This window comes from Struthio camelus, chromosome 3, assembly GCF_040807025.1.
Source record: "Struthio camelus isolate bStrCam1 chromosome 3, bStrCam1.hap1, whole genome shotgun sequence".
In the NCBI taxonomy this organism is placed as follows: Eukaryota; Metazoa; Chordata; class Aves; order Struthioniformes; family Struthionidae; genus Struthio; species Struthio camelus.
In genome coordinates, this window is record NC_090944.1 from 132,852,946 (window position 1) to 132,879,149 (window position 26,204).

The window sequence follows — 26,204 nt, forward strand, 5'->3', positions numbered from 1 at the left end:
TTTACTCTATTTGAAATCTGTTACATGTTATTGTCTATTTTGCTTTTTAATTTTCAGCATGGTCTCCTTCACTGGTACTTGTGTTGAACTCCAGAGTTTCTTGTTTCAAATCGTAGTGGAACCTCATTTTGAACAATTTAGTCAGGCAATGAAGGAAAGCTGGAGGTAGTCAGGCAGCAGAAGTTTCTGCTATACCTTAGCAGGCTGTCCTGATTATAGAGCTATTATAGTTTGCTGTTCATAGAAATCAAGGAATTTATGAATCATTAAAAGGTGCAGGTGATAGAGAAGTTATTATAATAGCATTCAGAAATATTACAGGACCTATCACAAAAGCTACAGTGTTAACACCATTGACTGAATACAAATGCAACTGTGAAATTAAGTGATAGCTGAGGATGTAAATATGCCAGATTTTAACTGGCCTCAAACCAGTCACTAGTCATTTGCCTGCAAGTTTTTGATATGCAGCTACTTCTGCACAAAACTGTTTTGGATGCGATGAATAATGTCTTCAACACTCATGATTAAAAGTTCACTGTGATTGTGTAAAGACCCTGGGTTGGAGCTTGTGGAAACATGGGCCTGCGAATGTTAATAAGTTTTATGTTAAGTTATCTGTTTTCCTATATTAGCCTAGAAACCACCAATGTATTAAAAATATATTAGAGACCACACCTAGTAGCCCTGATGCATATTATTGACCAATTACTCACATGCACTGGTCATGAATGAGAACAAGACTTCTTATCTTCGCTTTTAGTCATTCGATAAGGCTTCTGTAGAACAACAGCTGAGGCATTTCCCTTTATGTGTGTAAACATCAAGTATTCAAAATAAAGAATTTAAAAAAAAGGAAGATAAATGTTTCAGTTATCTGAAGACCTGATTTCTAAAAGTCTGACTTCCTGACTTTCAAACATGTCTCTTGAACAACATGTTCAACAAGTACTTACCTACGTACAGCACCACCACCAACAAAGACATCCAGTTTTTGTTATTGATATTTTTTTAGGTGCATGCCCATAAAACTATTGAACCCAAAACCTGGACCTATTTAAGCGTTACGTTTTCAGAAAGCTATTCAGCTGCATTTTAAAACATATTTCCTTTGAAACAAAGTAGTAGAAATCAAACATGTTCAAGAGAAAAGATGACACATATTACATATAAATAGAATTTGCTGTATCTGGAAATTTACTGAATTTATATTTTTTCTGTTCTTCCTTGCACATTTTAATTGACTGGTTAAATTTCTGTGGGACTTAACAGGGCATAACCATAGCTATTCTGCTCTGCTGCTATGGAAAGTTCGTAGCTACGGTCATTTTGCCTCATATGATATTCTTCTTGCTCCTCATCTTAGCCCTCACATTAGTCCTCTGCTTGATATTTTTCCAACACCCTTTAAAACAGAGAGTCAAGACTCCACGCAATAGAAAAACAGATGAACCTGTTAACTATAGCGAAATTCCCCTCTTCACTCTTTGAACCAGAGAGGCCTCCCAGTTCACTGAGGGGGTACGGCAGGTCAGGTTTGAAGTCCATTAATACAGCTGTGAGGGCTTGCTTGCACAACACCGTTCCACACTGTCTCTCACTCTAGTTAAAGCTATAGTAAAACTTCCTTTGCTTTGATGAGCATTGAAATTCATCAAATTCATCTCTCAGAATACTTTTAAGATAGAAGAAAAATAACTAGCATTACCAAGATACACTATTTTTTATTGACTAACGCGTGGGACTAAGAGCCAAGATTCCTCTGTGCTACACTAGCTATATTGCCTACCTCCCAGGGACACCTCAGGAAAGTCCGTTAGTTTCTCTGAGTTTCAGTTTATCCATCTTTAATATATGCCCTCTTGACCAACTGTGCCAGAGAATGTGACTCCTCCAGGGGCCCAGCCAATTCAATATTATAAAGTATTCATGGATTCTTAAATTTAACACAAAGCGTAAAGAACCAATTAAAAAAATATGTAAAGGATGGTCATTCCTTTTTTGCTGTAATGGAAGTGCTTCTCACTTGCACCTGATTCCATCAAAGGCAAAATACTGGCCTATATATTTATATGAAAAAAGCATATCACTTGCATAAAGACCTGAGAAGAACAGCATGTAAACTACAGAAAAATGGCGCGGGGAAGGAGGGGTTCTTTACCTGGGAGAATTCATTTACTTGCTCACAAATCCCTAGTAATGGTAAGCTGTAGTTTTGCTCTTTATCGTAATAGCCAGGATAGAGGAATTTATACATATAGGTTTTCACAATGTTTTGTCTCAGAAATATTTATCATTGTAAGAGGCAATAGATGACATTCCATAACGCTACCTCTTACTATAGTTAACACTGCAGGGAAGAAATCTGTCTCTGTCCTCAAGTTCCATTATAATAAAAAAAGCAATAAAAGAAAACTAGCAAATGCATATAAAGTAAATAACTATTTCTGACAAATATGTATTTGTCATCATAGCTGCCAAGTGATGTAATCACTTACTCTTCTACCACAAATGAGGACCACCACAAACCAGTAATCCTTTATTTTTATAAAGCGCAGCACATTTCCATCTAAAAGCCCTTTGCAGAATATGGATCTGCACCTCAGAGATGATGAGGGATCTTCAGACTCCAACAGAATACACTAAGACCTGCAGATACTCTGCGTCCTTCAGAAAGTGTCCTACTTATACCGTCACCTACAAAAGACAGTTGAGAACCCAGAGCAAAACTTTCTTGTAAAAATCATGAAGAGCTATCTAGCGCCCACGAAAGAAAGGGCCAGAGTCACCAAATAATGTAGGTTGGAAGGGACACCTGGAGGTTGTCTCGTCCAAGCCCCTGCTCACAACATGGCCACTCCGAGCAGGTTGCTCAGGGCCTTCTCAAGTGTATTTTGAATATTGTCAATGTTTAAGATTGCATACTCTCTCTGGATAACGTGTTCCAGTATTTGACTGCCCCCACCATGAAAAATATTTTCCTAATACCTAATCAGAATTTCCCTTGTGGCAGCTTGTGTCCATTGCCTCTTCTCCTTTTGCTGTGTACCACTGAGAAAAGTCTGTCTCTCTCTTCTCCAGAAGACCCATATGCTCCCATTACGTACATGAAGACAGCGGTTAAGATCTCCTCTTAGTCAAACCTAATTTTCAAGTCCACTCCAAAATACCATGTGAGACAAAATACTTTGTACTAAATTTATCTGCCTCTGAAGGAGAAAGTGTTGTGTCAATCCTACTGAGATTTTAACTTCTGGAAACACTCCTAATTGACAGAATTACTCATTGACAACTGATGAATTTAAATTACTTCTGAAAATTAACAGAATTACAGGTATAAAGTACTGCTTATTGGCAAATATAATGTGCCGGAATTTGCCTGCTTTCTTCAGGTAATGTTCTGTGTGCTGGCTCCCAGCGGGATTTTTCACAATAAGATGAACTGCTTTGTGCCCCAAAAGCATGTGATAACAAAGGCTTCCCTTAATACAGCTTATATGGTGCAATACAGCTTGTTTATTTGTGTAAGCTTATATTGTATACTTCTGGATATCTCTCACCTCAGATCAGAATTATTAAATAACTGCCATAGTTATGTGAACATAAAGTCTGTATATAGCAACAATATGTAACACGTGCCTACCTGGCAAGAATGAAAATTCTAAAAATAAAGAAGGGTGGGAGTAGTGAAGACTCACAGTATTCACCCGGTGAAACGCTGAAGACCCTCAAAGCCTTCAAAAATCGAAATAACTCACAGGATTAGGATTTACATGTAAAGGATGACAACTCCTGAATGCTAACTCCAAGGGTAAAGCTTGGAAATGTTACCAAACCAACAAATGTTTGTGTGCATATTTTAAATGAAATACAGAGTAGCTTTAACTGAAGTACTCATCACTTTAGAGGCTGCAAAATGGCACGGATACCAACCTTGACAGTTTTATAGGGATAGCACTTGCATGAAGAGGATCAGTTATTCTCATTGTACTGACTGCCGAAGGACTGCCCAGCAAGAGAGGTACATCTTCCGTGTTTTATTTTTCAAATGCAAGGATTTATTGTGGAGAATCCAAAAAAAAGAATGAAGATTATTTTAAATTTAAACCATTTAAATATGGCTCCTGCATAATCTGAGGTTATTGCTTGCCTATTTGGTTTTCCAGTCCCTTACATCCCTTGTTTTCATTTGTGGGTTTCAAATACTAACCACTCCGGTAACGCTGTTTATCTGTTTTACACAGGTAAAAAGCACTACTCAAGAGATAAGAATTAGGCTCCTACTATTTAATCATTTCTTCTACCAGCATTTGCACTTTTAAGAAAGGATTGATATTGACTTTCCCTTTGGCCTTTGAAGCTCCAGGTCACTTGACCAAATATCCAGATGTGTACATCAGTAACAAGATCTGGGAAGATACACAGCAAAAACAGCACAAGTGCATCTTGTTGAGGCTTTTCTTTCCCCATTCAACACAATTTCTGTGTATTACAGCTTGATAGAACGGCTTCTTTATTTCTGAGTAACTGCATGAGCAGATACTTCTCTGCCAAATTTGGTGATGCACGATTTATTGCCAAGGAAAGACAAAACCTTCAGTCCTTCACCTGATACTTTTAGTCAAATATGTAACCAGCCTGCATGGTGCAGCTGAGCACCTTGACTTCATACCACTGTTACAATATACTTGTGAATTTCATTACATTTAAGGCATGTCTATAAACGGGGCTCTCAACAGTTTCAGTTCTCTTAACTCAAATGTCTTAATGAAACTAACAGTGAGGATCAAAGGTTTCTCTCATACTCTGTTTTGTTACTAAATGCATAAGGTCCGACAGAGCTAAATGTCAGATTCTGACTTGCTTGATTTAGCCTTGCTATTTAGTAGTAATTATGGACAGAAGTCTCATTTAGGTGTATTGATCCGGTCTTTAACATGAGGAATAAATTCAGCAGCTGAGCTACTGAGAACACTGGAAGAATTCTCAATCCATGAATCTCTTCAAAGAACAAAGAAGCAGTAACACGCTTGCTATAGTACTGATTCTTACACACATATGTCTGTATTTACACATGCTAAAAAAAGCTTTTCCTCGGGGAGAAGCCATATAAAGAGCAAGAAAAAAACCTATGGCCCACCAATAAGCCATATATACCAAAAGTTCCAATTCTGCCTTCACTGAACATAGTATCCCAATTCAGGGAAGTATTTAATCATATGTTTCGGTCCATCAGAATTCATGAGAGTCCTTAAGTAGGTGCTTATTTTTAAAAGACGCTTAAGTGCCATTGATTTCAAGTACAGGCTTAAGTGCTGTCCTTAATATAAATGATTTCTGAAACCAGGGTTGATGGGAGTTTTATCATTGATTTTAATAAGAGTAGAGCAGGAATTAAAGAATTTTAAGGATCCCAAATGCTTACCCAGACTGAACGCCTACATGACAATAAGGAAAATATATTCATATAATGTTACATATTTATATTTCAGCTACCTAAATAAATTCTGAAATTAATGAAAAATACTAAGCACCTCATGCTGACAAAAGACATTTATCACTGAAAGGATAAGAATTTCTCTATCTCCATATCACCCTAAATTTTTACCTTCACACAGATTTTCTCTTCTTACGGGTTTGTGGATTTTTTTTTTAAGATTAACAATACGATTTTCTGGTTATATATACTGATTTTTTAAGTTATAAAAAAATCCATAATATAATTCTATGAGAGTTACCATAATAGACTGTAACAGCTGCTATGGTCTATTGTGTAAATAAGTAATTACAGAATTTACAGACTATCATGTAAATATGTAATTATGGACTTTTTAAAATGTGCATTATTTCCTCGATAGTCTATCGTTTAAATATGTAATTATGGACTTTAAAACATGTATTATTTACTCAGACTGCAACAGCTCCTCGGGACAGAGCTGTTCTGGCCTACTGGATAAACATGTAATTACGGAAATTTTAAAAATATGTATTATTTATTTGCTACTTCTGCTGTCAATATATCATGACAGCTATTTTTAAATGGATAATCTATAGTCTGTCAGGGTTTCATGGATCAGTTAAAGCACCTCTCCGTGTGCTTTCGGTGCCATGCAGTGAAGCCTTTGACTCGCTAGGTATCTTCTCAAAGGGTCATCCAATGAAAATCAAGGGGGGGACTCCACAAATAGCTCCATTAATTGGTATTTTCTGCAAAGAATCATAAACACAGTCAAAAGAAAACCTTTCTGCCTTTTCCTTCATAATTTGGATAAGGTAGAGTGTATCTTACTGCAGTTAAGAGTTGGTATCTGGTAAGATATTCCTTAGAGATTTTTCAGTAAGGCAGTGGATTTGGTATAATGCAGTCAGAAGGGTCTTTTATTTCCTAATGGCCTCTGAGCTCTGAAACCAAGGGCCATGCCTACATTAGCAGTGAGACAGCAAGACAAGAGAGAGAATCTGCAGAGCAAAACAGTTGGTACTAAGGGCCCAGTGTCCACATTATATACTATTCAGGTGGTTTATTCCAGGCTAGTTCTGGCCCCATGGAATGAACGCCCCGTAGCAGCTGGCGCACACTAGGTGTGCTCCAGGATACTAACTTCTGGTATCATTTAACCCATGAGAAACCTAGTTGGGTGCTGGGAGACCACTCCATGATAAGAATCACAGTACAGGAAGTGAGGATGATCATTTGCAAAGATTATTCTTCATCTGAACTAAAGCACTAAGGTAGACATACCCAGAGAATACATTCAGTCATGCCACATGCATTCTGATCGCTGTGCATCTTAAACAGGAGACAGGTTGGAGCAAGCAGGTCCGTAATGTGAGATCTGTGGTATTTTTTGCAATGTAAAGAACTATGAATTTCAGAAATGCTTCCAAGATCAAGAAAATATTCCTCAAAATGGTGGAAAAAATGTGTAAGGAGGGTTTCACTCATCCAAGATGGAACTTCAAAAGTACTATTATTCTGAAAAAAGTTGTTATCATTACCATTAAATATTTATATTTCTAAACCACCCATAGGACGCAGAGACAAAAGCTAGCTGCTCTGCAAATACACATGGATAGCCAAACCTCAAAGATTTCACAATATAAGAAATATTATCAAATGAATTACACTTCACAGAATGCTTTTTGGAAGCAAAATGAATCTGTTCCTAGGCCAAAATGTAAGCACGGAGTTTAAAATCTGCTGTGTCCGCATTTATATATCTATAACACTAACATTTAGGCATGATTTTCCCAACAGACCATAGCAAAAGCAAAAAAAAAGAATTACTTATTCTTGTAAATATATAGGATGGTTATACAGTATGGGATTGTGTTACATATGACACAATCCTATCCTTATATTGGAAATAGGTGTGGTAATCATCATTTATCTAAAATTATCCCTCAACCGGAAAAGAAGGGAGAGGAAAGATGAAACTCATAAAAGAGAAATATTTTACAAATAAGGTATACCACCATATTAAGATGTATATTATTCATTATTACTAATGCTGCTTACACCATAGTCCACCAGCTTCATGTAGTAATACGACTCTAAGAATTGAGCCTAAATGGAAAACACCACACTGGTATGTAAATAAGAGTATTGATAGAAACAAAATAACTTCCACAGCTGGTAAGGCATCAGCTGGAGTGAGTACTGAGACCAGCTGTCAGCACGCAGGTCTAGACAGGTCTGGACTAAGTGAGGGGAGTCTAAAAATTTGACATGTGAAGAACAGCTGAAGCAACTGGGACTGCTTAGCCCAGCAAAGAGAAGACTGAGAGGAACAGGATAATGCTCTGAATATGGTAATGCTCTTCAGAAACATGAAAGATAGAGCTAGGGAAGGCAGCAGACTCTTCTTTATGTCCAACTTAGGACAAGTAGTGAGGGCACTCCATATGGCAATGGAGAAGTGAAACCTACTGAATTTTTAAAGAACTAGGACTGAAAAATATGCTGAATAATATGAATCTTTGATGCATACTCTAAGAATAGGCAGCACATTTCAAGGTCATATTTAAATTTAGGTCCCCTAAACAAGAACAGACATTACTACCTGTGCAAAAATAATCTTGAAGAAAACATCATACCACTAAGTCATTAGCTGTGCATAAATCATGCATTTATTATGTGCAACATTATTATGGCCAACTATTTGTCAGGGCCCTGCGTGCACAAACAGGCTCCGCAGCCGCCTCTACTCCCTCCACAGGGGTTTGGCTGCCCATGCTCAAGGCCAGCTCTGGTAAGGTGCAGCTCTGCAGCCTCGCACCAGACCACTGGAAGTTGTGAGAAAAAGCCTTGTGAGAAGAGCTCTGAGAAGCCTTGTCTGGGACCTCTGCCCCTTGGCTTGGGAGCTGCATTTAAGCTCAGGTCCTCACTCTTGGCCCCTTAAATCCATCCTCCGGTACTGCCTTTGACTCTTACCTTTACTGTTGGATAGTCAGTCACACTGCTTTGCTACAACCCCACGTGTGCGAGCCCTCTGACACACACTAGCACTGAGTGAATTATTTTAATGCAGTAGAAGGCAGCAGTCAATAGAGAGAAGGCCTGACTGATGAGCCACCTGACAAGATATTCAACAACAGCAAGAGGTCATCTGAAGACAATCTAAAGAGATCTAAAGCTAGTGGGAGATACTTTGCTACTTCCCTATAGCTATAAGTAAAAACGTAAACATTTATGTTATTTCCTGTATTAAAAAGGTACATTTATTTTTGAAAGACAGAAAGAACTGTTTCATCCTAACCTATCCTTCAGTTAGTGAGAGAAAAAAAAGCTGAGAAGAAAATATACGGGAGATAGGAACTAGAGCCTAAGCAAGCAACAACCATGGGTGCCATTAAAGTGAACAGTAACATTATTGAATCCAGGAGCTTTGAAACCTCCAGCCATGAAGAGGATTTTCAGCGCTGTGTGATGAGTACCGCTGATCATCATGCATTTTCTGCAATAATGACCCTTTCCTTCAAAAGTAGTTGGCGTTTTGTTGTCCTCCAGGCCATGGGACTTCACCATCTGTAAAGCAGGTAACTTTTAAGCACTTGTAAGAAGGGCTGTATGCTACTCGCCACAGGCTTGGACCTGAACCATAGGATTTCTTTCCAGAATCCGAGATTCTGCTATTCTCCTTGCTCTTCTGAGCTGTTTATTCTGGAGCTCAGCCTGCATTTGCAAGGTCATGCCGGATAGTACTCGTCACACTATGTTGCTTATGCGTGAAATCCTCAATTTGTGCAAAGCTCACAAATATATATTCATGTCATAATATCTTAATGTCCAGGGATATTTTGAGCATGCCAAAGTGAGGGTGGCTGCCACACATGCTCTGCATTATTGTGACAAAATAAGGCAAAGCGGAAAGTTGTCAGTTTGAGACTGGAAATCTTACGGGAAGGTTAGCGTAACTGCACTTCTGGAACTAGGCAGCTGGGAAGGCCTTGCCTTCTGTGTCTGCAATTAGTTATATGTTGAAGTAGACATGCCAAAATTGGAAGCAGTGTCCATTTTGTAATAGTAATTACTGTGAAGCCATTTTCAAGGTGGGATTATGGGCACTAAACCGCTGGGACTGACTGTGCTGCCCAAGCGTTAAATCCTCATTTTGTGCAGACTTAATGAAAAAGATAGTTTCTTGTAATATGTTCTGTTTTGTCAGTTGTTCCAACACAGCAGTATAGGGATGCTTTCTTTGTGCTTAATACACGCAGTGATAATTTTTCCGCATGCTCTTTCTGTAAATGTTCCACCACAAAACATTCTGTTAAACTGGAATTAAGGTTGTAAATATGCATTAATAAGTTAGAGCTAAATTCTGTACTAATTGACTGCCCATGCAACTTCGTTGACCTCGATGGAGAAAAAGCTACTGAAGAACATTACAGGCTGGATCCTTATCCCAGAAATGCTATTCTATCTCCACGCACAGTGGTATGACTGAGAATCAAATCTCATGCTGAACTTCTTAAGAAACCTGCGTTGGAGAATGAGGAATGCAGGATTAAACTCGCACTTTACAAAAATGAAGGGCAGGATTGCAAACGCACTCATCAATGGCCTAACTCTGCTCTCATTAGGGTAAACAACATTTTTACCATTGATGTTAATGATGACAGAACTAAGCTAGTAATCAGCACTTTTAGAAAGCCAATCCTTTGTGATTCAAGTTAAACAAAATAATTTAAGTGTCTTTGGTCCCCTTAGTTAACGTCTTTGCAAAGTGTTATCAGCCTTTCAGGTACATAGCTACATCCTGGGATGAACCACATAGCACAGTGACCTCCAATTTAATTTACCTACCAGCCCTTTAGAACATACACTATTGGCAAAATCTCTGCTAATTCCTCATTCGTCGAGGAATCAAACTCAGTGTTATTTTTCCTCTTACCCTTGACAGATCTGTCCATTCTTATGGCTGAAATTAAAACATTGCCTTTGCTGTAGTTTCCTAAGGTAACGTTTTACTGTTAACATTTTAGAAGAGAGAACATTATCAGAGAGTGAGCAAATCAGACAGTAATTAACAGGACATTAAATAACAGTAATTAATAAATATACCTTCCAAGTACTTTGTGAGTGATAATACAAAAATTCACAATGGAGTTGTGAAGCTTGGTTTACTCCTACCTGTAATTTACTTTGAGGTCTTAGCATAAAAGGTGTTTAGAATTGAAAAATGTCATTGTTAGCATAAAAATGAGGTGTGTTCCATTTATTTTGTGTATTAATTTAGCAGAATACATTATTACACAACTTTATAATGTAAGCCCAAGGTCACACAGGATATGACTTGTCACACTGTGTTGCCTATGCATGAAATCCTCATTTTGTGCACAGCTCCAACATATATATTCATGTCATAATATCTTACTGTCCGGTGATAGCCTGAGAGTCTCATTCTATCACAGAAAGCCTGAAACAAAATTATACGCATTCTGTTAGCATTTGCTTAACGCTTCTGTGTGACTATCCTGGTCAAGCAGTCACATTCTGGCATCAATCTTATAAAGTTACCCAGTTAAGTTAGCCAGAAAACTGAATAAAATGTAGTCTTATTAAACACAGCAAAAGAAATAGCTGCAAGGAGTGGATTTGCACTGGCAGTGCCAGTGCTGCACTAGCTGCACCGATCTCAGGACAACCTTGGAAATAACATGACCTTCCCAAAACTTGCCTGATGAACGTACATCCGAAGTTCAATCCTTGCTTACACTGAACATACTAACATTTTTAGTGTGATAAATACGAGTTCACTTCCTAGCTAATTCTGCAGCCGTCTCACCCATCACCTGGTCATTGTTTTGCCAAGCTCTGAATGTTTTTCTCCTCTAAACAGCCCCATACTGAAGAGCAGGAAACACTAAAATTCTTTGAGCATTAAATCTCAGGGAAGTCTCTTTTTTTTACCAGACATAAACTTGAGATTATTGTATAAGCGGTTTCAAGAGGGACAGCTTACTCAACAAAATCCTTAAATCTAAGGAAATGTCAGTTTGCATTAAAAAAAAAAAAAGAAGTCTTCAATAAAACATCAGAAAGTAGTAGCAGTTTCGCGATCAGAGCAGATAACCAGTGTAGCCTCTGGACCAGAACAGCAGGTTTGACATGATATCCAGGTAAATAGCCAGAACAGAACAGCAATTAACAGTTAACAGGCCACTTAAATTAAGAGCTTTCCTTGAGAAAACAGCCTCAGACCTTCGGAGACTCTAGCAACTGACAGCTCAAGCAGGAAGTAAAGTGGCAAAAAAATCGAAGCGTACGGGGAATTTCCTCAACAGGCCTTTCATCCACAAAACGTACAAACGCAGCCACGCCTGGCCTAAAGGTGGATGTAGTAGACTGTAGCTGGGGCGAGGAGGGAAAAAAAAAAGAGAGAAAAGGAAACGGGATTTTGAGCAATGACCTTCCCAGCACCAGTAACATAACTTTCTTCACTTCAGAGCCACAGCTTTGCAACGCTTGGCGCTAACCTGCACGCCGACACCTCATACCGGGGCGAAGCGACCTGACGCCACGGCACCTAGTGACGCAAGACAGCCGCGGTGGGTCTGTAGGATACCCTGTACTGCAGCTATCCCTCACAGGCCACGCTGCCACCCCTTTAGCATACCGCTCCTGCAGGCGCAGCAAAAAGAGTGTCAGACTGCAGAATCCAACCCTCAGTCCTCATACAAGCAAACGTGGCGGTGGCACCGACGGCCGCCTCCACCTTTCTGCTATCCGCATCGTTTCAAGGCCCCGCTGCTGCCCGGGCACAAACACAGGCTTCTCAATATCGTAACAATAAATAATTGTAGCGCCCATTGCCTCCAAATCCTTGGTGTACGTATCAAGCCTAGTTCAACGTTGTTTAGATGGGAGATGAAGTGTGAAGGGATTTGCTAAAAAACCGCTGGGAAGAGGCACAAACCAACGTGAACTGAAACTTTCAGAATCCCCAACCCCCTTTTGTTTTTTCCAAGTGCCTTGTAGCTCTAAAATATTAGGCGTTTTTCTTTTGCTCAGGAGCTCGACCTCCTCAAACTTTTAACGCAGAATCAAAGAGAAATAAGGAACGCTGTACCTTGTCTGCTTCTCCCAACGGGGGCAAACAAACAATTCAGGCTCCCATGGCTGAAGCCACATTTGTGACATGCAGAAGCACAGCCCCAGCTATATACGTAGATTGAACAAAGTATTAGAAAAAGCCAGGAACCAGCCAACTTGTTTTCCACAACTCCCAAGTCCTGCTACCAAAAGGAGCAGTAATTCTGCTGGTCCTTGTGCTGGCAGCCTCCACCGTGTCAGAGCAGCCTGCAAAACCCTGGAAGCAACACCTGCGTGTTGCCACCTCCCCAGCACCCCGATACGGGGATAAGCCTTGTGCACACACAGAGCCCGTGCGTCCGTGCCGCAGAGCTGGCGGGAGTCCGCCAACCGTTAGCCAGATGTGGGAGGCCAGAGGGGCCACGTTAGCCTTGCAGTTTTCTAGCTCGCAGATGTGCCGGGGCCAGGGAACTTTCTGACGGACACCCGGAGCAACACTCGCGCTCTGTTTGGAAGGGTCGTTTCCAGATTTCACAGCAACTGCCTGTCGGGGCCTGGAGCCAGGATCAGCAGGTCTGGGGGCTGCATGTTGGCAGGGGGAAGGAGTTGGGCACCTTTCCGGTTGTTTCATGGGGCCTGGTGGGGGGGGGGGGAGGGCGCTGAGGAACACCAAGAGCAGCTAAACCCCCTCGCTGCAGGGGCGAGGGTGTTTGGCAACCAGGGGTTTTGGGGCAAGGGCCTTTGAAGGAGAAGGTGCTGGGCGGGGTTAGGGTGCTTGGGGGCAAGGGTGTCGGGGGAGAGGATGTTTGGGGACGAGGGCGCTTGGAGCTGACGGCCCTCGGAAGAGCTTAGGGATGGGGGTGTTGGGTGGCGGGTGTGTTTGTGGGTGAGGGCAACTGGGGGCTAAGGGCGTGACGGCGCTTGGAGCAAGAGGATTTGGGGGTGAGGGGGACTGGGGACAAGGGCCTTTGGGGGCGAGAGCTTTTGCGGGCAAGCGCGCTTGGGGGGCGGGCGCTTCGGCGTGAGGGGGTTTGGGGGCCCAGCCGAGGCGCTCCCTCTGCGTTGCGGCGGCGGCAGCCAGGGACGCGGGCAGCAGGAGCCACCCGCCGCCCGGGCTGGGCGCGGGCCCGCGCCCGGCGGCGGCGGCGGCGGCGGGCGAGGGGCGGGGGGCGGGGGGCGCGGCGGGGCCGGCCGCGGGGGCGGAGCCGCCAGGCAGCGCCGGGCGCCGTGACCCCGGGGCGGGCGGGGACGGGCACGGGCTGCCCCTGCCCGGCGCGGCGCGGCGCGGGGGCGCGGCGAGCCCGGGGGCAGCGCGGCGGCCGGCACGGCCCCCTCTCCCCCCGCTCACACTCTCACACACTCACACACACACACACAGACACGGCTCGGCACGGCCCCCGCCCGCCCGGGAAGGGCTGGGGCGCGGGTCCGGCCGCCGCAAGCTCCGCACTTACCCGGGCCGCGGCGAGGTGTCGGCGGGCTCCGGCACGCCGCTGCTGCCGCCGGGGGGCCCGGCTGGCGGGGGGGGGGGTGGGGGGGGGAAGAGAGGGGGGGTCCGTAATCCAGCAGTCTTGGGGCTGCCAAATGTAAACACTCCGCCATGATTTCTTTGTTTAGATAATTGAACCTGCCTCCCTCTCCTTCGCCGACTCTCGCTCGCTTTTATTTATTTATTTCCCCCCCCCCCTCCCGTCAGCATCATCATCATCATTATGGCTTGTGTGTGTGCGGTGGTTTTTTTTTTTTTTTTAAGGGGTTGTTATTTAGTAGCTGCGTTTAACAAGAATTGCAGGGTTAGGTATATATACATATATATTTGTGTGTGTGTGTGTATATATATTTTATATATATATATATATATATATATATATATATATATAGGCGTGTGTGTGCTTGGGGTGGGGGGGATGCGACAGGAGGCATTAGGGAGAGGAAGCCGCCCCCGCTGCTTTGGGGTTCGTGCCTTCTCGAGGCTCCCGGTGTGCGGGCCAGGCTGTCGGCGGGACCGCGGCCGGGGCAGCCGCTGGTGGGCAGCGAGGGCGGCACGCCTGCCCCGGCCCCGGCCCCTGCCCCGGCCCGGCCCGGGGCCCAGGCCCACGGCACCGCGCTCGCCCCACTCTCCCTTGGAAACCGCACGGTTTTACAAATGCGTCACTGGCTCCAGCTGGTGCTGTGTGCTGTGGAGGAGACGCATGGAAACTTCCAGATTCAAGTTTTCTCACTGCGCTGCCTAAAAATTTAAGCTGAGAACGCAAGCAGGCTTGCTTGTTACTATTATGTGGGAATTCCCCGTGGGGTAATACAGATTATCGTTGTAGTTTTGTTGTGGAAAATTTTTAGGAAGTGTTAGCACTACTAACATGTTTTGCTTGCATTTCGACCTTGGTATCAAGATTCTCCATTTGGAAATATTAGAGTATTTCCTATTTCAGCTACCTGAAGACCTCAAAGCACTTCATCCATGTCCATAAAGGAATTCCACTCCCCGTCGTAAATCCACGTTCACAGACAGAGTACGCGATGCCATCAGACCACAACTTCCCAGGACTCCAGGGGAAGTCCCCTGGAGGCTGGAGGCAAGAAGCTCAGCTCCGGCGCTAAGCGCTTCACAGTCTGGGAAGGACCCCGTGCTGGGCAGTTCCCACAGGGTATTCAACCAACCGTCCTCCAGGAGTTTCAGGCACCACCTCGCTCACCCAGGGCAGAGAAGAGCGGGCAGCAGAAATTCTCCCTAGCTTGTGTTCTGTTACTTTTTGTATTATGGTCCCGGGTAAAGAGTAGTGCCTCTCTTTCTCTCTGTTCACTTAACCATCATTCACTTCTGGGGGTCTTCAAGCGCTGTAAAATATATGGCATTTCAAGAGTTACCTTTGCTGCTGATGTGTAGAAAGAGCAATAGCACAAAGACAATTTAAAAAATCATTATATAGAAAAGGTGATTTACTTACACTGTTATACAGTGGAGATAAAATGCTTAGTGACAGCATGCCAATCATCAAAGGAGTTTCCAATACATTTTCCCCTGAGATTGTTAGTACGGTAATGATCGTCGTTCCTACAGCCAACTGCCTCTGCTTTGAAATCAAATCTATGCCTTGTACATTACTGTATCTTAACTATTGTGTCTGTCTTTGGCAAGGTGCTCGTTCTGGTAAGGATCACCCCCAAACCTCTGCTAAGCCTCGGTAATCCCTTGTAAAGCCATTGTTAGTTCTTGGGATAAGGATCTATCTCTCTTTTTCTCTGTATACAGTGAGCACAAAGAAAAATAAAAAGAAGTATACATGCTTATTATTACACTGCTGTGGATTCTCAGTCAGTAAGAATACGGGATTTCGGAACTGCACAATTATTTGCAAACTACTTCACAATAAAATACGGAGAAGTTGGTTGGCCATGGTCATTAGTCAGAGCAGACGACTTGCCATGCAGGCCTTGTAGTTAGTCTTGAGTAACTTGGCAGCTCTCAGGCCACTCTGCATAGTTCGACCTCTCTCCCATAGTTCATATACCAAAACAAACACCACTACGCAGTTTTTAAGGATGACCCCAGCCCTGCTGTCCTATTTCTGCTTATTTCTTCAAGCATCGTTTTGGGAATAATTTCCAGTTTCTGCCTTCTCCTCTTCCCTCTTAAAGGTTATGTCATTTCTTTATTGTTATGTTTTTATTTTATGTTCTCAATAAACAAATTGTCCCTGTCCAAATTTCGCTGTAATCTCCCCTTACTGGAATTTATACTTGTGGCCATTTAAATTCATTTCAGGCTAGAACTTGGCATAAAAGTTTGCAGCTTCTCAGCCAGATTTGAATTACTATATTTAATTTATACTCAGCTCTTAAGAGTTTTTTTATTTTTTTTTAAATGAGAGTGAAGATAGAAATAATTTTGTTGTGATTCCAAATGGTGGCATCATGCTGTGCTGATTTCAGATCTTGTCTTCATTCCACTAGCTCTTCAAAAGGACATGCCAGAGCATTTGAGACATGACTTTGGAAAGGTGTTGCTTTACAGTCTTTTAAAAATGAATTCTTTCTGGATAAAACTTTGTGAATAATTACTCTAGAAAAAGTAGGCATTGTGGATGCGCAACAGTATTTTTATTGCATTCTTAGATATGGCTCACTGAATAGTAAAACCCATCTTCATGTAATCTTAAAGAAGGCAAAAAGATTTGCTATGCTTTGAAAAATAACTTTTGTACGAATTTGGTTTTTTTGTGTTATTAATTTTTCTGAATATTCAAGCCGTGCTGTGTTGGTCTTAGCAGCACATTTTTATTAAAGCAGATTACATTGCATAGCTTAAATTTCCTTTCCCTAGCCACCAATTTAAGAAACAAAATACACTGCTTCATCTGCCATGAGTTCCATTTGTACGTCCAGCTGAGTAAGCACTCAATGAGAAATGTTTCTACCAAGTCAAACTTTTGTTTATTCCAGGATTTTTATTATGCAACCTTTTAACTATAGTGCCAGGCACAGTAGAACACGTGAAAGCTATTGGTAATATTAAATAAATGTAACTAAGATAATACTATTTATCACATGTGCATGGGATAAGGTGGATCCTATGATAGATCCTACAGTCTTGGAGTAACTGTAGGTTAAAGACAAACAGTGCATGACCAGGGATGGGCTTACTTTTCTAAACTCTTGTTTCTCCCACAGTTACTCTGCTTTGGTAAATCGCGGAAGATCATACCAAACCAGCATGGCAGTGTTACCTTTCAATTTACAGAGCTGTAAATGATTTATTTCATAATTAGCTATTGTATCATAATACCATATAATGAGCAGAAGCATAGAGGACCCTGTAGTACTGTTGAAACATGGAAAAAATGGCAATCCCTGTCTCAAAAGCAAGGAGTCTAAAGCAGAACACCAACATGGAACAAATATATGACTGAATAAACAATGATTGCACCTCTTCACCTCTGTGTCTATATAATCAGTAACATGCTTTTTGCTCTTCAGAGCAGAGGTAGATCTTAAGGAGGGGAGGGGATTACTCACTGGCTTGAGCAGGGATATAAGTAGAGGGATCAGTTGTGACAGGGGGACCACAGGAGAAAGTGTGCCAAGACACATAACAATAATAATATAATATTTGAGTATCTGTATGGTCTAGTGTATGTGGTGTCTCATTCTGGAAACAGGCACCGGTAAAAGGCTATTTTGCAGACAATGTTTGGAAGAATTTTTACATCTCCAGCAAGATGACTAAATAAAGGGAATATGTGGATTTTCCTCCATTCTCCACATTTGAGAGTTGAGTATCTACTTGTACTAAACTAGTTCATTTGCAAAGGTCTTTTCTATATTAGTTTATCTTACTCTGAGATTCCATTTGAAATGTGTGTGTAAAAAAGTACAGTGATATGTAGACTAGCAGTATTTTAATCAATGCAATATGACAATGTATCCTCTAGTCATAAAATAGTTGCAGTGCAATAGCCTATTCCTGTAATATGCTGCACTGTTGTACAAGGGAGTAGAAAAAAAGATCTTAAAAATAGCAGTAAAAGTCTGTTGTCTAAAAAGTAACATCCAGTTAGTGAAATACGGTTAAGATTAAAAGGTATTAGTCCAGGAGCGTGCACCTACTGGACCAAAAAGAAAAGAGTTTCTTTTCTGTGAGCAGATCTTATTACTGTAAACCTGGGAAAAAGCAATTATGGAAGAAAACATGAAGAATAAAGTCTTCTTTGAGAGCTTTGCACTAACTTAACAAATTACTATTGTACAGTAGTAACACTGCATTAATTATGCCACTATTTTTTTCCTTGGTGATAGATTATTGTTAGTAATTCATCACTGTAACATATTAATAGTGGTATTAGCTTTTAAACAGAACAATCATATTAGCAGCATACTTGTCATATTAGTGAAAATTAACAAAATGATGAAAAATTGCTACCAAGGCTTTGCAAGGTCTCTAACATTGCAAGGAAATCACTTTTTCCCAATCCAGCAGATTTTCAATGACCATATATTTTCTTGTAACGATAAGAGACTGTTTTACAGTTTTCTCTGTCCAAATGCCAGGAGCCATTTGGAAATATTTATGCCATCCTTTTAATGCCAAGTATGTGTATTCTTTTATGATTCTAATACTGTATGTTCTGCCTTTTAAAAGCCTGAGTGCTGTCATTCACAACCCCTGGCATGAGGCCATTTGAGGCCATTAACTCTCTTTTTGTTGGGGACTGAGAGTCTGTACAGTCCAGCATGCTTCCAGAGTACAATACAACTGTCCGTCGAAAGGATTAAGCTGCATCTCCTACAGAGGCACTCATCTGTGAACTTGTCTTACATGCCTCCAACCAATCACTTGTCTGATGGTTTTGTTTAGATTGTTTGTTTGGAAGGCAGAAGGCTTCAGGCCTCTGTGAACATGCTCCTGCCCATTTCTTCACCCTGCCCTATTATATTTTCAGCATCTTTTCCTCTGGCATGGTATTGCTATCTGATATATAAAGATAATTCATGGATTACCCCAAGATCACTAACAACCTGAACTAGGTAACAGGGTTACAGAGTGGGATTTCCTGTGCTATCCCTCATGAACACTCTGCTTCGGAATCAAAAGGATGAAACACCACTTGAACCTTGAGAGTCTCGTCTTCATTGTGAAACCAGGAAGTAAATCCCCAATACCTCTTCTGTTTAAAAGCACAGAAAAACACAACATGTCCCCCATTTATGCAAGTAATTTAGGTTGGCTGTCTTATAATTTACAAAGCAGTCTCTTTGGTTTCTATCTACTACTTTATTGGACAACATTAATAGCTTCCATTTGATTAACTACAGAATGGTGCATTGGAGAAATAAGCGTTTAGTGCCAAGGATTTGGCCATATTTAAGTCAAGGGTCAAATCAGACATACTTTTTATTAAACAATTAGGTGACTATAGCTAAAACATACCTCTAAACAAAATCCTCACTACGAGAAGCTTGAACCATCCTAGGGGAGTCAGAGAGCTGAATTAGACTGTTCCAACCACAAATTTGACCCACACATACAAAAGGGTTAACAATAATGACCTTATTGTAAAGGTTAATTAATTTTTATAAAAAGCTGTTATTCCCTAAACTGCTATTGTATTAGTTAGGTCACAGCATCCTGTGAGTAAAAGTAAGTACGTGCAATGGTGTCATCTAGGCTGTGCTTTGCTGAAAAGAGTTCCTCAGGAAACAGCCATACTCATGTTAGGACCAGCTTTTCAGTGACCCTGAAGTCCATATCCCCTGACCACCTGCCCTGAAGCACCTTGCCCTCAGCTCCTCCCTCGGCAACAAGTCTGTCTAGGCCTGGAAGTGCTGCTTGAGTTCGCAGATCTATGCTGGGGCTGGTCCCTCTCCCTACCTTTCCCACTAACGTGTAGAGCTCACCTAGGCATGGCATAACTGGCACACTGGGCCGGCATGTTGGCCAGCACCAGTCCCAGGACTCCCTGATCTGGAGTTCCCCTCCTTTGTACTCCACTGCTCTGTGTTCTTCTTAATGGCAAACAACCCATGGGGAAAAGCAGGTGCCTTAGATGACCCTAACCCTGGTATGTGAGCAACTACAGAGGAATAAAGTTGGTATCTTACTACCCCTTTTCTGAAATTTAATTTTTCAAATAATTCTAAGCTGTTAAGCTATTGAACAAAAGACAGCTGCAAGCAGCTGTAGCACTTCAAAATGAAAAGCTCCTCGGCAATGTTTACAAAGTTGTGCCATGTATTGTGGCACTGATTTTCATACAAAGCATTAGATTGACATCTGATCTACACATAACATGCATTTGACTGACATGGGCATTTATTATACATCGATGTGACATATGCCAAGCATAACAACAGCTCTGACTGACAACACAGCAATAAAGGACTTGTGTTATCCATATTTGATTCAGTATGTTTCCATCCTTCCCTATCTAGAGGTAATAACTGTACTACTGATATGAGAAGGTATTTTTGGAGTAATATGGCACTGCAAATCGGCCCAAGTAGCACTTAAGTCCACAGTAGAAGGAGCAAGAGGTCTTTTTAGTCTCTAAGCGTTTAGAAAGATAACATAACTAGGGCTCCAGTGAATTGGAGTTGTCAAAATTCGCACCTAAGAGAAAGGGGGTGCTGGGCTTGTTGCCAGGAAACAGCATCTGGTATCACATTTCTAAAAGGATGCATGCATATGAATGCAAGTGGGAGCTGCACGATAAATCTGTCTCAGAAATTGCACCTCCTCATGTCTGCACTGTGGCACCCACCCATATGAACTTCCTTGCCCTGATTCTTTAACTGTACTTCACACAACAGCCAGAAACATGTAGGCAGTCATTTGCTGGACCAGTTACATGTTCATTTTCACAACGTGGCCAGTCTGACAGCTATGTCTACAGGACCAGAAAGCAAGCTTGACTGCACTCCATACAGTACTTAACTGCTTGCATGCTTCCTGGCACAGTTCTGGTCCCTGCCAGCAAGTACACTGTGAAGCTATGCTTCCACAAGGAACCACTCCTATAGGGCTGTGTGCACAGGGCTGCATTGAGCTTAGCTCCCTCCATTCTTCTCCATTCTCCAGCACTGTCCAAGCAGCCTTTTCAACCTCTAACAGTTTATGTGCCCTGATGCCATACTCCACGGTTATGGTAGCCCATATGCTTAGTTTCATGCTATCAAACACAACTTTCAGAGTGTTGCAGACACACACACACACACACACACACACACACACACACACACACACACACAAAAATAATTCTGTCGTATAGCCATGGGGACATCACACAGGGCTCACAGGAGATCCAGGGTTGAGCGCTATAATATACTGTGGTCATGCTCAGCCAATTCTCCTTGCCCTTAGGGCCAGAAGACATCTCTCTGTCCCTGTTTTGTTTAGGGGAGTAGCTATAGCTGTAGAAGATGGAAGAGAATTAAAAAAGGAAGGACTGCCTAATAGTCTATGCCCCATTATGCAGTGTATTGAAATAGGTTGAAAGTGGAGATTAGAAATATTCATTTTAATTTTCCAAGATGGCTGCATATCTTTGAATGACAGAAACCTCCAAAATGTGTGTTGGTAGAGCCAGGCCAAATGTTTCCTGGAGATTCCAGGTCCTGGGCAGGTTCTCCTCTTCTAATGATGGTGTGAGCCGGCGACCAAGGACTGTAAGAACCTCTGTTCTCCTGACAAGATTTACAGAGCTGTTTTATGATGTCATGCTATAGTGTTAATAACGGACAGTATATCACTGAATTTTCATGAGTATATTCACACACAAATAGCTGGTTAGTTCATCAAATTTTGAAACACATTTATTCAGACAGTAAAAAGAAAAACCATGGGATTTTATTCTAGGCACCCACTGTACTAACGCACGACTCTCAGATTCTGTATACATCCAGTGAGGGCCCAAATATAGAGCTCGTTTTAGACAGAATTTCTGTTGACTGTCAGTATGGCCTTGAGGCTAGAAAATGAAGACATTTTCTTTATATTTTTCATTAATTCCCCAGCAATATCTTTCTTTGTCCTAAAGTTTAAGATCCAAGTGATTTTTCCAAGCAGATTATACTTTTTATGTATGTCATTTTTTTAAAGCTTAAACTACCTAACATCATTTAAATTGAGGGAAAAAAGGAAATGTAGGAACTGACAATGTGAAGGCACTTTCTTGAGGAAAGAAAGGATTTCTTTTTTAAAAACAGTGCCTCCCCTGCTTCCCCAATTAAGAGAATAGCTGGTATGGTAAAGGCAGGACGTATGGTAAAAGCAGGTTGTGAAAAGTTTTAATTGCCCAGGTAGCTGCTAGTCCAGGGTAAAAGAGAGAAAAAGCTGGTTGAGGGAGATATACAGTAAGTTAATGTTCCCACAAATGATTTCTTACCTTGTATTTAAAAGGCTTTTTATTTCAGACGGCCTTTGGCGCTGTAACTGTTCTGTGGATAAGTAGGGAATTCATTCTCCAGAATGTCAATCTTGTATTACTACGTGAGTGCTATATTCATTTTTAAATATGGCCCTGGCATACCATTTTGCTTTTATTTATGGTCTTATTACTAATTTTAATTACATTAACCATGTATATTTTTAATCATCTTTTAGACTGTGTTTTGTAATAAAGCACCTGGGTACTTTTGGGCAACAGGCAGTATACAGGCACATTTTCTTAAAAAAGAATCATTTACTGTGATTATTTACACCAGATCTGAAGTTTATCAGAATCTTAGGCCTTATTATGCTCTTATTCATACTAGTATAAACAGGAGTAGTTATTTCAAATTAAAGGCATTTTGAGTGAGGAATCATTGCTTTATGTTTGAAGTGTATCGTGAACAGGAAACTCTGGCAAGCAAGTATTTTACACATGGACCAGCAGCTTGTTGGTGGCAATATATAAGGGATGTGCAGAGAATTCTTACATTCAAGCACAGTTTGGAGGTGGACTGGTGTCTATCATCTGCACATGAGTTTAGAGCCTTTTCAGTTAGAGAGATTTTTTTTTTACCACAGAGGCAAAGACTGCATACATGTCATATTCAAACAGCCATGTTGCAATCTGTTAATGGTTGAATAGGACAGTACTGTGTTCCATGTTGGAAGGCATTGCTTTCTGTAGGGTCATCATTCCCCAATATATACAATTCATGAATGTAATTACCAGACCAATGCTGGTCTTTTCTAGTTTTCTGCAGATAAAATGACATTTTCTTTCTTATGAATAGCAGTAGTGTTGTTGAATGAGACAGGAAGAAAACTATGCCATGACTTAACAATTTCTTGCATATGGTAAACTGAATACCATTCCTGTCACTTAAATGAGCATTATGGAACAGATGAGCAAGCAAACAATAATTTAGGGCAACAAAATCCAGCTTATAAAGCTGGATAAAGGTGACTTAAATTTCTGCACATAAATGCAAAATAACCTATGTAAATACTTTCCAAGGGTGAGGTTTCCAAGGGTGAGGTTTCCAGGGGTGAAAGTGAAAAAACAGAAAATATATTTTCACGATAAGATTTCAGTTCTTCCCGTCTGCGGTCTGCTAATCTCTTGTCCAGAAATATCTAGTCTGGTATAAATCTAATGCATTGAAAGGAGCTACAGATTCTCTAGTCAATTTTGGTTTAAACTCACAGTGTTCTCAAGCTAGCTTTGCCGTAGAGAGTAGGTAATACAGATTATGAGCATCCCTTTGGATGTGTATGTTGAGGGTTTATTCTGTTCCACTGAAGCCAGTAAGAGTTTTTCAGCTCTTGATTCTGGACATATAAATTCAAACTGGATATCATAGAAGACTGCTAAATAATTTTTTGCACTTCTAAACTACAGAAGCTAAACAGTTTATTTTCTAGGTACTGCTCATCAACTGCATTAGGATTCAGTCCTATAAGCGCTCATTTCTTTGAGTGCTATTTTTGTGTGTTGCTCATTACTTTCCATGATCAGCTGTCTTACCAGAAGATTCCTAATGCTGATACAAAAACCTGAAAGCAAAATCTGTCGTCGAATTTACCTTTTCAGTACAATGAATGGAGTTGTTTTCACATGCCAGTTAATTGTGACAGGTACATATTTTCTCTTTATTCTGAATATTTACCCCTAAGAAATTTTTTCAGATATGAATATCAAAGATCTCATACCAACTGAAGAGATATCTTAAGTTTTCAATTTTAAATATGCATCACAGAATAATAGGTGCGTGGTAATTATAAAGAATATCCAATCTTCAGTTTAAAAATGCATTTGATAAAATATTTGGAAATAACTAGCAACTGATGCTTTTGGAATTTAATGCTTCCTTGCTAATTGTCACTAATGATCTCTTTCAATTACTATAAAGAAGTAAGTCAACCCATTTTTAGTGCATATGAAAATTTCAATTTAGAGCTAGCAGCATATCAAGAAGTTATATGTTGTTAGGATGAATAAACAGATTTCCTTGCAGGCCTGTTAACTGTAAACAATGATGAAATGTAGTTTACATAGCTCATTCTACAAAGATTTTGTTGTAGCCTGCTGTGATTTGTTAATTATATTTACGGTAACTGTATTTATAAAGATATATATAATTAAGTAGAATCATTCTAACATTTTTTCTTTAAGTCAGCCTTTCCTTTCTTTTACATGTAGGCTTAACTTCTCTGAGATTCCAGTTTTGCTTGGACAAGTCATATTTTCTGTTCTTTCCTCTGCTTTGTTTTATTTGGACTGGTTTTGTCTAACATAGTTAAGGCTGTCAGAAGCAATATGTAGTCAGTCCATTAGTTTAGCAACTGCACAGAAGGCCACCATCTGAGACCTGGTCTGCGCCAGGGTCGGTAGAGTTCAGGTGTGCTGCAGAGATGATGTATTCCCATAGCATGGGGAGATATGATTTATGATGACCTGTTCCATGGCCTGGTGAAAGTAATAGAAAGCTCCTATTGCATACCTGCATTCTATAGGCTGATATATACTGTGGGAGTAGCGTCTTCCTCAAAGGAAACTGTTGATTGCTCTCAACCTAAAGCATTTCTAGAGATCTAGATGTTTCAGGGAAATGGGGCAAAAGGTGGTTTCTTAGAGAAGGTAAAAAATTTATCTTCCAAAGGGCACAGAAAAGCTTCAAATTCCAGGGGGAATTAGGCACTAGGAAACAAGAATACCCCAAAGTGGATAAAGCTATGTGCTAAATCACACCTTCTCCCTCAGCTCACATATCAGTACAACGAAACCTATACAGCCATGCTAGGATTTTATGTCAATGTGGTACTTGTGAAAGTGAGAGATTAACAATAGTATAACATGATGAACCCTAAAATCGCCATCATCATTGGATAGGTGTTATTGTGTCACGTGTGGTTTCTCTAAAAAAGTTAACAAGCTGGAGATGCGTGAAAATGCCGCAAAACAGAAAAACCCTATGGTGAGTGGATTGCAAGAGGCTACAAACATAAGCTTTACTAGTGTAATTCATTTAATTTCCACTGGAAAAAAGTAAATGTATACTGCAAAAAATTTAGCTCTCCGAAGATCCTTCTTACATACATAAAAGAAAACTGCCTTTCACATAAAGTTTTAGGTACTCCACTTGAGCCGTCAGAACAAGCAGACTACCATGGATGCCACAAAATACGGTCTTCTAAAAAGGAAGTTTCTCAGGAGATGCTCCAAAGGTTCTTTTGCATTAAATAGCAACCAGAAAACCTTTGAACCAGACATCCAGCATGGGGATCATTCCAAAAGGCAGAGAACTGCTGAGCTGCTCCGTGCTTCAATTCTATAGAGCTATCTCAGAGAAACCCGAAGGCACAGTCAGAACAAGACATGGGTATCAAGCATAGTTGAGGTTTACATTTTCTCCTGTTAATGCTTTCCATAGGTTATTTTATTTTCAAGTTTGTAACTGAGAACTTAAGTCTCTAGTGTACTTCTATAAACTTTTTGTTTTCATTTTAATCTTGTCTAACGCTTAACATAGATTCAGGTCATTCTGAAAAATTGGATATGCTCTTACTTATTCAAATTAATGAGTACTGAAAAAACGTGCATATGAAGGCAAATCTTTTGAGTCTCTGTGGCATAATGGAAATTTAAGATCTTAAAACCTAGTATGTTTCTACTAAGATGCAGGTTGGGATTGGCATGATCAAGCACCAGAGACGGGGGAGAAGCCTGCTCTGGCAGAT

At 40.9% G+C, this 26,204-nt stretch overlaps 1 protein-coding gene across 17 annotated transcripts in view; it reads right to left on the reverse strand.

The window, feature by feature from the left end:
- Positions 1-14,153, reverse strand: part of LOC138066889 (uncharacterized) — a 512,507-nt gene extending 498,354 nt beyond the window's left edge. For 11 of the 17 annotated variants that reach the window (XR_011140536.1, XR_011140535.1, XR_011140532.1 and 8 more), the window contains exon 1: positions 13,993-14,153. The gene's annotated coding sequence lies outside the window, so the exon portion shown is untranslated. The remainder of the gene's footprint in view (positions 1-13,992) is intronic. The other 6 variants (XM_068940384.1, XM_068940378.1, XM_068940387.1 and 3 more) reach the window with 1 other exon arrangement.
- Between the last annotated feature and the right edge of the window lie 12,051 nt (positions 14,154-26,204).